At 45.6% G+C, this 15,196-nt stretch overlaps 1 pseudogene; it reads right to left on the minus strand.

Moving 5' to 3' along the window:
• Positions 1-9,547: 9,547 nt before the first annotated feature.
• The window catches only part of LOC147085825 (uncharacterized), a 34,741-nt pseudogene continuing 29,092 nt past the window's right edge, over positions 9,548-15,196 (minus strand).

Raw genomic sequence — 15,196 nt, forward strand, 5'->3', positions numbered from 1 at the left:
TGAAGCTCTCCTCATATGTCCATCCCCTCATCCCCGGGATTAACCGAGTGAACCTTCTTTGTACTGATTCGAGAGCAAGTCTGTCCTTTCTTAAGTATGGACAACAAAATTTTACGCAGTGTTCCAGGTGCGGTCTCACCAATACCCTGTAAAACTGAAGCAATACCTCACTATTTTAATATTCTATCCCCCTAGCAATGAAAGCCAACATTCCATTGGCCTTCTTAATCACTTGCTGCACCTACATACTAACCTTTTGAGTTTCGTGCACCAGGACCCCCAGATCCCTCTGTACTTCAGTACTTTTCAGTTTCATGCCATTAAGATAATAAGTTGCTCCACGATTTTTCCTACCAAAGTGCATAACCTCACACTTTCCAGTATTGCATCCCATCTGCCAAATCTCTGCCCACTTACTTAGCCTGTCTATGTCCCCTTGCAGGGTTTTTATGTCCTCCTCACTCACTACTTTCCCTCCCATCTTAGTATCATCTGCAAACTTTGATATGTTACACTCGGTCCCCTCCTCCAAATCGTTAATATAGGTTGTAAAGAGTTGGGGACCCAGCACTGACCCCTACGGAACATCACTAGTTACTGATTGCCAGTCTGAGAATGAACCATTTATCGCAACACTCTGCCTTCTGTTAGATAGCCAATCCTCTATCCATGCCAGAATATTACCCCCAATCCCGTGATTTTCTATCTTAAGCAATAATCTTTTGAGTGGCACCTTGTCAAATGCGTTTTGGAAGTCTAAATACAATACGTCCACTGGTTGCCCTTTATCCACCCTATATGTTACTTCCTCAAAGAACTCCAGCAAATTTGTCAAACATGACTTCCCCTTCATAAAACCATGCTGACGTTGTCCTATTAAATAATGATTATCCAAATGTCCTGTTACTGTCACCTTAATAATGGACTCCAAAATTTTACCTACCACAGATGTTAGGCGAACCTGTCTATAGTTTCCAGCCTTCTGTCTACTGCCCTTTTTAAATAAGAGTGTTACATTAGCAGTTTTCCAGTCTGCCGGGAACTTTGCCGAGTCCAGGGAGTTTTGGAAAATTATTACCAATGCATCCACAATCCCTCCCGCCACTTCCCTCAAGACTCTAGGATGTAAGCCATCAGGTACAGGTAATTTATCCGTCTTGAGTCCCATTATTTTCCGAGTACCACTTCCTTCGTGATTTTGATCGTGTTTAGCTCCTCCCCCCCATTCGCCCCCTGTTTGTCCATTGTTGGGATATTCTTAGTGTCTTCTACTGTAAAGACTGATATAAAATATTCATTCAGTGTTTTTGCCATCTCCATATTTCCAACCATTAATGTCCCGGTCTCATCCTCTAAGGGACCAACATTTACTTTAGCCACCCTTTTTCTTTTTATATAACTGTAAAAACTCTTACAATCTGTTTTTATATTTTTTGCTAATTTACTTTCATAATCTATCTTCCCTTTCTTAATCAATCTTTTTGTTATTTTTTGCTGTCTTTTAAAGTTTTCCCAATCCTCTCTCCTCCCACTAGATTTGGCTACCTTGTATGCCCTTGTTTTTAGTCGAATACTATCCTTAATTTCTTTACTTACCCACGGATGGCTGGCTTTTCTTTTACACCCTTTTCTTCTCAGTGGAATATATATTTTTTGGAAGTTGTAAAATAACTCCTTAAATGTACACCACTGATCATGTATCGTCTTACCCTTTAATCTATTTTCCCAATCCACTCTACTCAATTCCGCTCTCATACATTCATAGTCTCCTTTATTCAAGCTTAGCACGCTTGTTTGAGAGCCAACCTTCTCACCCTCTAATTGAATATGGAATTCAAACATGTTATGGTCACTCATTCCAAGGGGATCCTTTAATACGACATTTTTAATTAATCCTGTCTCGTTACACAGGACCAGATCTAAGGTTGCTTGCCCCCTGGTCCGTTCAGTTACATACTGCTCAAGAAACCCATCCCTAATACACTCAATGAACTCATCGTCAAGGCAGCCCTGCCCAATCTGATTTGTCCAATTAATATGTTAGTTAAAATCCCCCATAATTATAGATGTTCCCTTATTAGAAGCCTCAACTATTTCCTGATTGATACTCCGTCCAACAGAGTTGCCACTGTTCGGAGGCCTATAGACTACGCCCACTCGTGTTTTTTTCCCCTTATTAATCCTTACCTCCACCCAAACTGTTTCATTATCCTGATCTTTTGACCCAATATCATTTCTCTGTAATACAGTGATTCCTTCCTTTATTAACATAGCCACCCCACCTCCCCTTCCTTCCTGCCTGTGTTTCCTGATCATTAAAAAACCTGGTTTGTTTAATTCCCAGGCATTGTCACCCGGCAGCCATGTTTCTGTAATGGCCACCAGATCATACCCATATGTAGTTATTTGTGCCATTAACTCGTCTATTTTGTTACGAATGCTACGTGCATTCAGATAGAGAACTTTCAAAGATGCTTTGTGACACTTAGTTCCTGCTTTTGCCCTTTTTATTACTTTGCCTTTTACTCCATACCTATTGCCCCTTCCTGACACGTTCTGGTTTTTAATTTCCCCACTGCTACCTAAGTCTATGACCTTCTCTGTTGTCATATTTATTAGTTGCTCTCTAGGAACCTCCCCCCCACTGGTTAGTTTAAAGCCCTCTCTGCAGCCCTAGTTATATGATCCGCCAGGAGTCTAGTCCCAGCACTGGCCAAGTGAAGCCCGTCCCAACGGAAAATCTCCCTCCTGCCCCAGTACTGGTGCCAGTGTCCCAGGAAGCAAAACCCTTTTCTCCCACACCAGTCTTTGAGCCACGCATTTAACTCTCTAATTTTATTTGTCCTAGCCAATTTCGCTCGTGGCTCAGGTAATAATCCAGAGATTATTACCCTTGTGGTTCTGCTTTTTAATTTGGTCCCCAGCTGCTCAAACTCCCTCAGCAGAACCTCCTTCCTTGTCCTATCTATGTCGTTGGTACCAACATGGACCACGACAACTGGATTCTCCTCCTCCCACTCCAAGTTTCTCTCCAGTCCAGAGGAGATGTCCTTAACCCTGGCAGCCAACACAGACTTCGGGACTCTCGCTCTCAGCTGCAAAGAGCTCTATCTATCCCCCTAACGACACTATCCCCTACCAGTACAACATTTCTTTTAACTCCCCCCATTTCAATGGACCCCCCGCTCCACGGTGCTGTGGCCAGGTTGCTCATCCTCCCCGCAGTCCCTATTCCCATCCTCACAGGGAGTAAGAGCATCGAACCTGTTGGACAAGTGCAAGGGCTGCGGCTCCTTCAACACTACCTCCTGGTTCCCCGTACCTGCCTCACTTCTAGTCACACCATCCTGACCCTGGCCACGGACTTCATCTGAATTAATTAATCTAATTGGTGTGAATACCTCGTGATACACAGAGTCCAGGTAACTCTCCCCCTTCCTGATGTGTCTCAGTGTTTGAAGCTCGGACTCCAGCTCTTCAACACGGAGCCGGTATTCCTCGAGCAGCCAAGACTTACTGGAAATATGATCACCGTGAGGTTCAATGGTGTCCACCAGCTCCCACATATTGCAGCAGCATCACATCACCTGATCTCCCATTCTATGTAATTAATTAAATTTATTAATATTATTCTTAAATACCCTCTGCCCCGATTCTAGATGGTGAATATCGCACCTTAGAAATTAAAACCAAAGAGATTGAAGCTTAAAAAGGGAGAAATACTTACCAACCAATCACTTACCGGCTTTCTGGTGACGTCACACTTGGATTACTTTTTACCCCTCTCCTTGCCTGCGAGTTCCAAGATTGGAGACTGGAACGCCTCATCTGGGTCTCGGCAGCCTTTATACAGCCGCTCAGCCCGCGATTCCCGCCGATTCTCACACTGAGGCCTTACCTGGACTCTGGAGCCTTTATACATTAATGTATAAGTTCAGCCATGATCTTTTTGAATGGCGGTGCAGGCTGCATGGAGTGTATCGCCTACTCCTGCTCCTATTTTTTATATGTTTGTGTTCCGTGACTCAGAGCACACCAATTTTCAACAGGCACGGGATGATCCGGGTCTGAGAGCTAACCCATTTTAAGATGACAGAGAATGATCGAGAGTGACAGTAAACCCGTGTCAAACAGATTCAGAATGTTCCGTGACTGACAGGAAACCCCTTTAAATCAGACACGGTATGATCAAAGAATGATTCACTTAATGTGACCTGAGACGAAGAAGTCGTTTGCAGCTGTCAATCAATACACACTTGGAAGGAACATTCTACATTTACTGAACAAGAAACAGCCTTCAGCTGTCAATCAACCCTGTCCCGCCCACACCACCCGCAGCATTCAGAGAGACAGACTCTCAGAGAACTTCCAGCATTCAGTGCTGACCCTGTTAAACTCACCAGCTCCTCACACTGAACCCTGGTGTCATAAACGCTGAGCATTTATACTGAACCCCTTAAAATACAGTCTATAAATTGGGAAAAACCTCAAAGTTCATCTCAATTCGGCTGAATGGCAGAAAAGTACTAATATTTTTACCACCACTCAGTAACCCACTTAACCATTCCTTCCAGCCATAGACTAAATTATCCGCTGTAAGATTCGCTCAATTTTTCTGTCTGAGTTGAATTATATCAATATCAGGAATTTAATGTCTTCATAAATATTTTATTAAAAAATTAATAAATAACTATCGAACACACGCATGTCAACGGTTGACCGTATCGCACTTTCTGCATTAAACACCCAGAGGGCGCTCTGGCATTCGCACTTATACTGCAGACCGGCTAACGTGCACCATGCATATTATACCAGCAGTGGGCGCAACCACGCTATTACTTGTACAGCAGTCCCGCTAATTTGCACTGTGCACCTTAGACATACAGGGGGCGCACATTCGCCGCTACTTATACGGCAGCCTGGCTAATGTGCACCGTGAGCATTAGACATGCAGGAGGCGAACACTCGCCGTTACTTACACTGCAGCCCGGCTAACGTGCAATGTGAGCTTTAGACCAGCAGGGGGCGCTAACGCGCCATTCCTTGTACAGCAGACCGGTTAACATGCACTTTGCACATTAGACCAGCAGGAAGTGCATACTCTCCGTTACCTATACCACAGACCTGCTAACATGCACCATGTACCTTAGATCAGAAGGAGGCACACTCGTGCCATTACTTATACTGCAGACCTGCTAACATGCAGCGTGCACCTTAGACCAGCAGTAGGCGCACTCTTGCTGTTACTTATCCTGGAGAGCTGCTAACATGCACCGTGCACCTTAGACCAGCAGCGGGCACAAACTCGCCTTTACTTTTACTGGAGATCGGCTAATGTGCACCGTGCGCATTAGAACAGCAGGGGGCACACACTCGCCGTTACTTATAATGCAGTCCTGTTAACATGCACCGTGCACCATAGACAAGCAGGAGGAGCACTCTTGCCGTTACTTACACTGCAGAATGTCTAATGTGCACCGTGCGCATAAGACCAGCAGGGGGCGCACATTTGCGGTTACTTATAATGCAGTCCCGTTAACATGCCCCACGCACATTAGACCTGCTGGGGGTGCGCACACTTGCCGTTACTTGTAATGCTGACCTGCGGTCATGCATCATGCACATGCAACCTCCAGGGGTGCACACTAGCAATTGCTGATAACTTGGTCTAATATGAAGCAAAATATTGCAGATGCTGGAAATCTGAAATAAAAACTGAAAATGCTGGAAATTCTCAGCAGGTCAGGAAGCATCTGTGGCTAGAGAAAAAAAGTTAACGTTTCAGGTCGATGTGCTTTCATCAAAATGGCAAAAAGTTAGAGATGTAACAGATTATAATAAACATAGAAATATAGAAGATAGCAGCAGGAGTAGGCCATTCGGGGTCCGGAGCCTGTCCGCCATTCAATGCGATCATGGCTGATCATCCAAATTCAGTACCCTGTCCCTGCTTTCTCCTCAAAAGCCCCTGATCCCTTTAGCCTTGAGAAATATATGCATCTCCTTCTTGAATATATTTAATGTATTGGCATCTACTGCCTTCTGTGGTAGAGAATTCCACAGGTTCACCACTCTCTGGGTGAAGAAATTCCTCCTCATTTCTGTCCTAAATAGCTTACCCCTTATCCTTAGACTGTGGCCCCTGGTTCTGAACTCCCCGACCATCGGGAGCATCCTTCCAGCATCTAGTCTGTCCACTCCAGTCAGAATTTTATAAATTTCAGTGAGATCCTCTCTCATTCCTCTAAACTCCAGCGAGTACAAGCCCAATCGACCCAATCTCTACTCATACGTCATTGCTGCCTTCCCAGGTATCAGCCTGGTGAATCTTCGCTGAACTCCTTCCATGGCAAGAACATCATTCCTCAGATAAGGCGAACAAAATTGCACACAATACTCAAGATTTGGTCTCACCATGGCCCTGTATAACTGCAGCAAGACATCGTTGTTCCTTTACTCAAACCCTCTCGCTACCAAGGCCAACATGCCACTTGCCTTCTTAAACGCCTGCTGCACCTGCATGCTTACCTTCAGCGACTGGTGCACAAGGACAGACAGGTCTCTTTGCACTTCTCCTTCTCCCAATCTATTGCCATTCAGATAATAAACTGCCTTCTTGTGTTAGCCACCAAAGTAGATAACCTCGCATTTATCCACGTTATATTGCATCTGCAATGCTTATGCCCAATCACCCAACCTGTCAAAATCATCCTGGAGTTTCTCAGCATCCTCCTCAGAGTGCACACGCCCACCGAGCTTTGTGTCGTCTGCAAATTTAGAGATAATACTTCCAATTCCCTCATCCAGATCATTAATATATATTGTGAATAGCTGGGGTCCTAGGACGGGTCCTTGCGGTATCCCACTAGTCACTGCCTGCCACTCGGGAAATGACTCATTTATTCAAACTCTTTGCTTTCTGTCCGCCAACCAGTTCTCTATCCAAGTCAATACCTTGCCCCCAGTCCATATGCCTTAAATTTGCACGCTAATCTCTTTTTGCAGGACGTTATCGAAAGCCTTCTGAAAGTCCAAATACACCACATCCACTGTTTCTCCCTCATCTATTTTACCAGTTACATCCTCCAAGAATTCCAGTAGATCAGTCAAGCATGATTTACCTTTTGTAAATCCATGTTGACTTTGTCCGATCCTGTCACTGTTTTCCAAGTGCTCTGCTATTACATCTTTTATAATGGACTCTAGCATATTCCCCACTACCGATGTTAGGCTTACCGGTCTCTAATTCCCCGTTTTCTCTCTACCACCTTTTTGAATAGTGGGGTAACTTTAGCTACCCTCCAATCCATGGTTACTGTTCCAGATTCCATCGAATGCTGGATGATGATCAGCAAAGCTGAACTATTTCGAGGGCCACTTCCTTAACACCCTAGGATGTAGAGTATCAGGCCCTGGCGAATTTTCGGCCTTCAATCCCGTCAATTTCCCTAACACCATGTCCCTACAAATACTGATTTCTTTCAGTTCCTCCCTTTCATCAGACCCTATGTTTCCCGATATCTCTTTGAGGTTATTTGTGTCCTCCTTCGTGAAGACAGAACAAAATATGTATTTAATTGGGCTGCAAATTTTTGTTCTGCATTATAAATTCCTTTTGATTCTGACTGCAAGGGACCTACGCTTGAATTCACCAATCTTTTTCTCTTCACATATCTATAAAAGCTTTTACAGTCAGTATTAATGTTCCTTGATAGCTTACTCTCATATTCTATCTGCCCTTTCTTAATTAATCCCTTTGTCCTCCTTTGTTGAATACTAAACTGCTCCCAATCCACAGGTTTACTGCTTTTTCTGGCCAACTTATATGACCTCTCCTTGGATCTTATGCTATCCATAATTTCCCTTGTTATCCACGGTGGAGTCACCTTCTTTGTTTTACTTTAATGCCAAGCTGGGGTGAACTAATTCTGTAGTTCATCCATGCGGTCTTTGAATGTTTGCCATTGTCTATCCACTGTCAACACTTTGAGTGACATTCCCCAATCAATCCAACCCAACTCATGCCTCAGACCATCGTACTTTCCTTTATTTAAATTTAGGACCCTAGTCTCTGAGTCGACTACTTCATTCTCAATCTTAATGAAGGATTCAATCATATTATGATCGCTCCGACCCAAGGGGCCTCATACAACAAGATTGCTAATTAATCCTTTCTCGTTACATAATACCCCGTGTAAGATGGCCTGATCTCTGGAATTCTTCCTCCACATTATTGTTTCTAATTTGGTTAGCCCAATCTAAATGTAGATTAAATTCACCCATGATGACTGCTGTGCCCTATTGCACGCTTCTCTAATTTCCCTTTTAATGCCATCCCCAACCTCTGCAGTACTGTTTGGAGGTCTAAATACCACTCCCACTAATATTTTCTGCCCCTTGGTATTTCTCAGTTCTACCCATACAGATTCCACATCATCAGAGCTAATATCCTTCCTTACAATAGTGTTAATCCCTTCTTTAACCCGCAATGCTACCCCACCTCCCTTTCCTTTTTGCTTACCTTTCTTGAATATTGAATTCCACTGGATGTTGAGTTCCCAGCCTTGGCCACCCTGGAGCCATGTTACCACAATCCCAATCAAATCATATTCGTTTACCTCTATTTGAGGAGCTAATTCATCCACCTTATTACAAATGCTCCTCGCATTAAGACACAAAGCATTCAGGCTTGTTTCTTTAACGCACTTACACCTATTAGAATTATTATTTACTGTGGCCCTGTTTGAGTTAAACCGTTGATTTCTTTGACTGCCACTTTTGTTTTCTCCTTCCTATCTTTTGCTTTTATCATTTTTTCCCATTCCTCTGTCCCCATGCTCAGGTACCCAACCCCCTGCCATCTTAGTTTAAACACTCTGCCAGACCACTAGCAATCACTCCCCCTAGGACATGGGTCCCGGCCCTGCCCAGCTCCAAACCGTCCGGATTGAACTGGTCCCACCTCTCCCAGAACCGTTTCCAATGTCCCAGGAAATTGAATACCTCCCCCTTGCACCATTCATCTAGCCACGTATTCATCTGAAATATCCTTCAGCACGTGGCAGCAAAGACTACTCTGACAGAATTCCTGTGATTACTAACTTTGAGGTCCTATTTTTTAATTTACCTCCTAACTCCCTATATTCCGCTTTTAGGACCTCATCCCGCTTTTTACCTATATCGTTGGTACCTATATGCACCACGACAACTGGCTTTTCACCTTCCCCTTCCAAGATGTTCTGCAGCTGCTCTGAGACAACCTTGACCCTTGCACCAGGGAGGCAACACACCATCCTGGAATCTCGTTTGTGGCTGCAGAAACGCCTATCTATTCCACTTACAATAGAATCCCTTATTAGTGTAGCTCTACCCCTCTTTTTCCTCCCGTCCTGTGCAGCAGAGCCACCTCTGGTGCAAAGGATAGTTGGCTGCTGCTGCCTTCCTCTGGTAAGCCATCCACCCCAACAGCACTCAAAGTGGTTTTACTGCTTGAGAGGGGGATGTGCACAGGGGACCCCTGAACTACCTGCCTGTGTCTAGTACTTTGTCAGTTGGTCACCCATTCACTTTCTGCCTGTCCAACCTTTGCCTGCGGTGCGACCAATGGTTCAAACATGCTATTCACAATGTCCTCAGCCTCCCGAATGATCCAGTATGAACCCAATCGCAGCTCCAGCGCCGCAATGCGGTCTGCCATTAGCTGCAGTTGGACAAACTTCCTGCACACATAGTTGTCAGAGACACAGGAAGTGTCCCTGAGTTCCCAGATAGCGCAGGACGAGCATACGGCACTGGGCTGTCCTGCCATGACTTACACTTTAATGAATTGCAATTAAATTAAATCAAATCAATCCGACCAATTACACTACAGTTAAATAATATATTTAAGGGCCCTGGTTTATAAACATTCCCCGCTACACCACAGAGACTTTAGAAACTATAAACCACAGAGTTAACGTTTAAAAAGAGAGAAATACTCACCAACCCATCACTTACCTGCTTTCGGGTGACGTCACACTTCGATTAATTTTTACTTCTCTCCTACCCTCTGAGTTCCGAGTTAGGAGACTGGTAAGCCTACCTGGGTCTCTGGAGCCTATTATAGCCCCGTTGCTAACGCTGACATTCCCGCTGACGCACTGAGGCATACCTGGGTCTCTGGAGCATTTTATAGCCCCACTGCTGCTGCTGAAATTCCAGCCGACACACTGAGGCCTTCCTGGGTCTCTGGAGCCTTTTATACCCCCGCTGCTGCCGCTGCAAATCCCGCCGATGCACTGAGGCCTAGCTGGGTCTCTGGAGCATTTTATAGCCCCGCTGCTGCCGCTAAAATTCCCGCCGATGCACGGAGGCCTACCTGGGTCTCTGGAGTCTTATGTAGTCCCGCTGCTGCTGCGCAAATTCCCGCCAACGCACTGAGGCCTACCTGGGTCTCTGGACCCTTTTATAGCCCCGCTGCTGCAGCTTAAATTACCGACGACGCACTGAGGCCTACCTGGGTCTCTGGAGCCGTTTATAGACCCGCTGCTGCCGCTGCAATTCCTGCCTACGCACTGAGGCCTTGCTGGGTCTCTGGAGCATTTTATAGCCCCGCTGCTGCTGCTGAAATTCCGGCCGACACGCTGAGGCCTAGCTGGGTCTCTGGAGCCTCATATAGCCCCGCTGCTGCCGCTGGAATTCCAACCAACGCACTGAGGCCTACCTGGGTCTCTGGAGCCTTACATAGCCCGGCTGCTGCCGCTGAAATTCCCCCCAATGTACTGAGGCCTACCTGTGTCTCTGGAGCGTTTTATAGCCGCGCTGCCGCTGAAATTCCCACTGACACACTGAGGACTACCTGGGACTCTGGCGCCTTTTTTAGCCCCGCTGCTGCCGCTGAAATTCCCGCCATTGCACTGAGGCCTACCTGGGTCTCTGGAGCCTTTTATTGACCCGCTGCTGCCGCTGCAAGTCCCGCCGATGCACTGAGGCCTACCTGGCTCTCTGGAGCATTTTCTAGCCCAACTATGAGCTGCTAGGGGACAAACTACAAAGCAGAACTACAAGGGTAATAATCTCTGGATTACTACCTGAGCCATGAGCAAATTTGGCGAGGGTAAATAAAATCAGAGTGTTAAATGCGTGGCTGAAAGTCTGGTGTGGGATAAATGGGTTTTGCTTCTTGGGACACAGGCACCAGTACTGGGACAGGAGAGAGCTGTTCCGTTGGGATGGACTTCACTTGTCCAGTGCTGGGATTAGTATCCTGGCAAATCGAATAACTAGGGCTGTAGAGAGGGCTTTAAAATAATTAGTGGGGGGGAGGTTTCAAAAGACCGAAAAATAAAAAGGTCAGCAGACCAGGCAAAGGAGCAAGGTAGCAGTGGTGGAATTAAAAACCAGAGCGTGTCAGGAAGGGACAGGATGTAGAAAGATAAAGGTAAACTAGGAAAGGGGGTATAAGCAGGAATAAAATGTCACAAAACATATTTAAAAGTTCGTTAGCTGAAGGCACGCAGCATTCCTAATAAAATAGATGAGTTGATGGTACAAATAACTACACATGAGTATGATCTGATGGCCATTACAGAAACATGGCTGCAAGCTAACGATGACTAGGAACTAAACATACAGGGACATTTGATAATTAGGAAGGACAGACAGGAAGGAAAGGGAGGTGGGGTGGCTATGTTAATAAAGGATGGAATCACTGCAATAGTGAGTAATGATATTGGGTCAAAGGATCAGGAGAGTGCAACAGTTTGGGTGGAAATAATAAATAATAAGTGGAAAAAGTCACTGGTGGGCTTGGTCTATAGGCCTCCTAACAGTTGCAACTCTGTTGGTCGAAGTATAAATCAGGAAATGGTTGGGGTTTGGAATAAGGGAACAGCTATAGTCATGGGCGATATTATATTTCATATTGACTGGACAAATCAAATTGGGCAGGCAGCCTTGAGGTACTCTTCATAGTGTGCTTTAGGGACGGGTTCCTTGAGCAGTATGTAACTGAACCAACCAGGGGGCAGGCAATCTTAGATCTGGTCCTGTGTAATGAGACAGGATTAATAAAAAATGTCCAATAAGGGATCCCCTTGGAATGAGTGACCATAACATAGTTGAATTCCGAATTCAGTTGGAGCGTGAGAGAGTTGGAACTCAAACCAGCGTACTAAGCTTAAATAAAGGAGACTATGAAGGCATAAGAGCAGAGTTGACTAAAGTGGACTGGGAAAATAGATTAAAGTGTAAGACAGTACATGAGCAGTGATGTACATTCAAGGAGATATTTCACAAATTTCAAGAAAGATATATTCCAGTTTGGAAAAAGCGGCGTAAAAGAGAAGATAGCCATCTGTGGCTAAATAAAGTAATAAAGGATAGTATCTGACTGAAAACGAGGGCATATAAAATAGCCAAAAATAGTGGAAAGATAGAAGATTGGGCAGCACTTAAAAGCCAGCAAAGAATAACTAAAAGATTAATTAAGAAAGGGAAGATAGATAATGAAAGTAAACTAGCAAAAAAAATAAAAACAGATAGCAAGAGTTTCTACAGTTATATAAAAAGTAAAAGTGTGGCTAAGGTGAATATTGGTCCCTTAGAGGACGAGACTGGGAAATTAGTGGTGTGGAACATGGAGATGGCAAAAATGCAGAACAAGTATTTTGTATCAGTCTTTACAGTAGAGCACATTAAAAATATCCCAACACTGGACAAACAGTGGGCTATGGGGGGGAGGAGCTAAACACGATTAAAATCTCGGTACTCGGAAAGATAATGGGACTAAAGTCGGATAAGTCCCCTGGACCTGATGGCTTACATCCTAGGGCCTTGAGAGAAGTAGCGATAGGGATTGTGGATGCATTGGAGATAATTTTCCACAACTCGCTGGATTTAGGAAAGGTTCCAGCAGATTGGAAAACTGCTAATGTAACGCCCTTATTTAAAAAGGGAGGCAGACAAAAGGGTGGAAACTATAGACCAGTTAGCCTAACATCTGTGGTTGGTAAAATGTTGGAGTCCATTATTAAGGAAGCAGTAACAGGACATTTGGATAAGCATAATTTAATCGGACAGAGTCAGCAAAGTTTGACAAATTTGCTCGAATTCTTTGCGGACGTAACAAACAGAATGGATAAAGGGGAACCAGTGGATGTGGTGTATTTGCACTTCCAATAGGCATTTGACAAGGAGCCACACAAAAGATTACTGCACAAGATAAAAAATCACGGGATTGGGGGCAATGTACTGGCATGGGTGGAAGATTGGCTATCCAACAGAAAACAGAGAGTTGGGATAAATGGTTCATTCTCGGGTTGGCAATCAGTAACAAGTGGTGTTCCACAGGGGTCAGTGTTGGGACTCCATCTCTTAACAATCTATATTAACGATTTGGAGGAAGGGACCGAGTGCAACCTATCCAAATATGCCGATGATACAAAGATGGGAGGGAAAGCAGTGAGTGAGGACGACATAAAAAACCTGCAAAAGGACATAGACAGGCTAAGTGAGTGGGCAAAAATTGGCAGATGGAATATACTGTTGGAAAGTGTGAGCTTATGCATTTTGGCAGAAAAAAATCAAAGACCAAGTTACTATCTAAATGGAGAGAAACTGCAAAGTTCCACAGTACAAAGGGATCTGGGGGTCCTGGTGCATGAAACACAAATGCGTAGTATGCAGGTACAGCAGGTGATCAGGAAGGCCAATGGAATCTCGGCTTTAATTGCAAGGGGGATGGAGTATAAAAGCAGGGAAGTCATGCTGCCGTTATACAGGGCACTGGTGAGGCCACCCCTGGATTACTGCGTACAATTTTGTTTTCCATATTTAAGAAAATATATATTTGCTCTTGAGGCCGTTCAGCGAAGGTTCACTCGGTTGTATCCGGAGATGAGGGGGGTGACATGTGAGGAAAGGTTGATCAGGTTGGGCCTCTAATCATGAGAGGTGACCTTATCGAGACATATATGATTGTGAAGGGCTTGATCGGGTGGATGCGGTGAGGATGTTTCCACTGATGGCTGAGACTAAAACTAGGGGGCATAATTTTAGAATAAGGGGCTGCTCTTTCAAAACTGAGATGAGGAGAAACTTCTTCACTCAGAGGGTAGTAAATCTATGGAATTTGCTACGTCAGAGAGTTGTGGAAGATGCGACATAAAATAAATTGAATACGGAGATAGACAGTTTCCTAGCTGATAATGGAACAAGGTGTAATGGGGAGAGGGCAGGGAAGTGGACGTGAGTCTAAGTTCGGATCAGCCATGATCCTATTGAATGGTGGAGCAGGCCTGAGGGGCCATATGGCCTACTCCTGCTCCTATTTCTTATGTTATTTTCTTGTGTTACGTTCCCATTATGCTCTCTCCCCCCTCGCTCACTCTCCCACCTCCCTCTCTCTCACTGCCCCACTAACTCCCTCCCCTCCCTCACATTCTCCCCCTCCCAAACTCTCGCTGCCCCTCCCTCACTCGCTCTCCTCCCTCCCTCACACTCTCTCCACCCCCCTCTTTAATTGCCCTGACTATGATGTTAGTTCCAACAGGGAGGGAGAGAGAGTGAAGTGGGGGGGAGAGAGATTGAGGGAGGGAGAGAGAGTGATGGAGGGGGGAGATAAAGTGGAGGGGAGAGAGAGTGAGGGGGAGAGAGAGTTCTGGCGAGAGAGATTGGGGGAGAGAGAGTGGGGGGAGTGAGAGTGAGGGGGAGGGATAGACAGTGGGGTGGAGGGAGAGAGGGAGAGGGGAGGGAGAGAGTGAGAGGGGAGGGAGAGAGAGGGGGAGAGAGAGAGTGGGGAGAGAGAGTGAGTTGGGGAGAGAGCGGGGGAGATAGGGTGAGGGGGAGAGAGAGTGAGGGGGAGAATGAGGGAGAGAGTGAGGCAGGGGAGAGTGAGGGAGGGGTGAGGGAGGGTGAGAGTGAGGAAGAGAGGGAGTGAGGAGAGGGGGAGAGTGAGGGGAGGAGAGCGAGAGGGGGTGTGAGTGAGGGGTAGAGAGAGTGCGGGAGGAGAGAGAGAGAGAGAGAGGGGGAGAGAGAGTGGGGGAAAGAGAGAGTGAGGGAGTGGAAACAGTGAGGGAGGGGGAAGAAGGAGTGAGGAGGAGCGAGAGGAAGAGATAGGGAGGAGAGAGAGAGGGAGGAAAGAGAGAGGGAGGGAGGAGAGATAGAGGGAGGAATGAGAGAGTGGGATGGAGGAGAGAGAGTGAGGGAGGAAGGGGAG

The sequence above is a fragment of the Somniosus microcephalus genome, unplaced genomic scaffold, assembly GCF_052327205.1.
Source record: "Somniosus microcephalus isolate GS21.2 unplaced genomic scaffold, FLI_Smic_1.0 unresolved_chr8, whole genome shotgun sequence".
Lineage (NCBI taxonomy): Eukaryota > Metazoa > Chordata > Chondrichthyes > Squaliformes > Somniosidae > Somniosus > Somniosus microcephalus.